The sequence below is a fragment of the Triticum dicoccoides genome, chromosome 4B, assembly GCF_002162155.2.
Source record: "Triticum dicoccoides isolate Atlit2015 ecotype Zavitan chromosome 4B, WEW_v2.0, whole genome shotgun sequence".
Lineage (NCBI taxonomy): Eukaryota > Viridiplantae > Streptophyta > Magnoliopsida > Poales > Poaceae > Triticum > Triticum dicoccoides.
The window spans coordinates 402,226,687-402,230,496 of NC_041387.1; positions in this window are offsets into that span (position 1 = coordinate 402,226,687).

The following is a 3,810-nucleotide window of genomic DNA, read 5'->3' on the forward strand; positions in this document are numbered from 1 at the left end:
AATGTAAGACGTTTTTTGACACTACATTAATGTCAAAAAACGTCTTACATTATGGGACGGAGGGAGTAGATGTATCCAGCATTGCTATAGATTAACAATTGATCGAGCTAAATGAATGGTTCGGCGTTGAAGATACTGAGCTTGTGAGAAGTTTTTTTATCCCCGGATTCTTGTCATGATACATTTGGTGTGTCAAATATAGGCACTCTAGCAGAAAAGTTTTATCCCCTCGATTTTCTCACTAAGACGTGGCTCTGTTGAAGTCTCAACTTCTCCATTTCATATTGGAAGTTCACTCACATCCAAATCTAAAATGCTTACATTCACCTTCTAATCATATATATTCAAGAGAGTGATCCTGGTGCGGAGCATCCCACGGTCATCCCCATAGACACTACGTCAACTATCCAAGCTCCAAGTGGACCCATGACAAGAGCAAGAGCTCGTCCTATTCAATCCGAGGTGACATCACTTCCTTTGCATTCGAGTGAGACATGACTACGGCCTTTGTCAGAAACACTATGTGTGATCAGGTACAACGCACAAGCCATGGAGTCGAGAGCTGAAGAAGAAGAATCAGGCGTCAACTCTCTGGATAGCCCAGAACCTCGGCCAGAGCCCGGAACTTCCGGCCCCCGGCATCTCCGGCCGCCCCGGAACTTCCGGCCTCCGGCGACCCAGGCAAGGCCGAGCGTGCCAACTCTCTGGTTAGCCTGGAACCAGCCCGGAACCTGGCCCGGACCTTCCGCCCCCCAGACGCCAGCCCGGCTCCTCCCGTGCCAACTCTCTGGTTAGGCCAGACCCTCCTCGGAACCTGGCCCGGAACCTCCAGCGCCCAGAACTTCCGACCATGCTTGCGCGCAGTGACTTGGGCCGAGGCCCGTGTAACCTTTCGCCACCGAGACTATATATACTCTTCTCCTACCTACATTTTAGGGTTAGCAAAGTAGTAGCTCATTGAGAAGCTTTGCTCCCCACTTGACCCCCTTCTCTTTAGGAGTTCATGACCTCTACGGAGAAGATCCCCCAAGTGGATTCAAGACCCCAAATGGGAAGACCCTCAAGACCTCCTCTCAGCGTAGAATGTTCCTCTTGTATCGTCCTTTGTTGGATTCGGATCATGTATCTCTTTATGTTTCGAGGATCTAGCATATGTGTGACCGAATCTTGTTGGTTTGAGTGATTCTCTCGTGTTTTCCCTCGTGTTTCCCCTCGTGTTCTTCGTGTTCCTCTCTGGGATCTGCTCCTTTCGTGAAAGATCAAGCATCTAGGGTTCTGCCCTACATCATCTTGGTATCATGAACCACGTTGGTCACGATTTCGAAGCCTCCCTCTTTGTTTTCTAGCCTAATTTTGTTGTGATTCGCCCCAATTTTGAAAATCCCCACAAAAAAATAGCCCTCCCAAAAATTTTGTGATTTGTTGGTGTGATGAAGTTTTGTTGGATTCGATCCGTGGATTTCGCGTGTGGCACGTAGATCTAGTTTCCCCACCCTTCCATCCACCCAAAAAAATTTGTTTCCCCTTTGGATTTGGGTTTTTCCCGAAGTTTTTTCGCCCAAATCCACGATCCCCAATTTCCTGTTCTTGTAGAATCGTGACCCTTGGTACTTTCGACCCTGCCCGGACCTTCCGGCCATCGGACCTTCCGTCCCAGCCCGAAACTTCCGTCCCCTGGACCTTGACAGCAAGTCTGTGCATCTTCGACGACTTCCGCTTCTTCACCAACTTCGATCATGGTGCAGCGGCATCTTCGCCAACGTACTGAAGACCGTGCACTACGACATCGACCACTTCATCATCATCCATCCTTGCTTACATGAGACAAACCATTGGCGGTAACCTCAACGACATCTTTGTCTATTCCTTGCAATTGCATTGATAACCCCATAGCCTTCCTTTTGCGTCACTTACCCATCGAGACTAGCCACTGAGTATTGCCGGCAACGTTACTTGTGCACATTAGTGATCATTGCATATATCATCATCTTGGTGTTAATACCTTGGTATCATATCTTGTGTCACAAGGTTTTCATAGCATATACATAATTGCTAGCTTGGTTCGTGAAGTTCTGCACAAGTGGCCATCAAAAGAGCTCAAAATAGAAAGAGCCAAACAAGCTTTTAAGCAAAAGAGAAAAGATAAGCAAAGAGCTTTTAAGCAAGAACCATACGACATTAAGATTGTCATAATCGATCATCTTGGATCTATCATAGGAATATCATACAAATAGCATACTTGGGATAGAAGCCATTGCATTTTTTCTTTATAGGTTGTGCACAAGTTTCGTATCCGCCTATTGTGCAATTGTGCTAGCGTCTCTCTAGTGTTGTGCAACAAGAGCATTTTTGTGGACTCCACATTTTGGCTCATTCCTTGGTTGCACGACCCCATCTATGTATTTGCGTCTGTGTTTCCGTGTACCCCTACTTGCTTGGTCTACTTGTTGCATTGCAAATTTGCGATCTTTTCCAACATTATCGCGTCTCACTAACAATTGCATCAATTTTGTGCCATCATCCTAACCTAGCTCCACTACAAGCTTTATTTGTGCAGGTGTGAGAACCGACAAGAATTGGTACCAATTGTGCTATTTCCTTGTTACACATTTAAGTGATCATTGATCCATCTTCAACATCGGTCAAGGCACATTTGGCATAAGTTCTTCTCTTTATCCCACTCACATATTTGCTTGGAATGATGGATAGGCCAAGTTCTTCTACCAACCCGCTCTTCATCGAGCAAGACGACAACATGTCATCCTACGTCACCAAGAGCCACCTCTTCGGTGCACAACGGGATTTGCATCAAGAACAAGCAATGAATGACCGCATCGACAATCTCGCCACCGACTTGCGACTCTCCGAGCAACGAACAAGAGACTACTTCGACAACAAGCTCGATGCACACAAACAAGAGAACGATGCAAGAATGGATGAGATTCGTGCCTTGTTGATCTATCGCTCTTCTACCACTCTGTCCTACTCAAGATGGAGCCGCTCGAGTCGACACTCCGACGACACCCTCTCCGGCTCAAGTACACCGACATCAAACACTCTAGGTCGAGCCGTGCACCAAGACCGTCACACAAGTCATAATCCTCTACACGACATCGATTCTCAAGAGCAACTTCTAGCGCAAGAACATCAACACCGTCAAAACCAAGCTACCTTTGCGCAAGCACAAGAAAGGCAACACCAATGCCAACAAGAAGAGGAAGATCGAGTGCGACAACACCAAGACGCACAAGATACCGAGGCACAACGTCAAGAACAACTATGGCAAGAAGCACAAGCACTTGAGGCGCAACGTGCACTCCACGACACAAGTTGCGCCGTTGCCAAACGCAACCGGCATAGGCGCGAACAAGAAGAAGCACTTTGCGATGACATTCAAGAGAGGATTTATCAAGCATTAGTGCATTGTCAAGTTCCTCAATCTCCTCCACAAGCTTGACAAGAACCTCAAGTTCTCCAAGAGCAAGAAGACAATGGAAATCCTCCACGACAAGAGCAACATGAGGTTGACAATCCTCCACGACAAGGGCGTCATCATCCCCGACCCCAACACAATGAAGAGCAACACTACGACAAGCTAAAGTTCACCATGCCCAAGTGTTCCGGAAGCAATGACCCCGAAGAGTACCTTTCATGGGCATTAAAGGTTGACAAAATGTTCCGCTCGCACAACTATGAGGAAGAGAAGAAGATCGCTATGGCATCCCTTGAGTTCCAAGACTACGTCCTCATATGGTGGGAACAAGTCATTGAGCGTCGTGAGGCAAGAGGTGAACCACCCATCACTACTTG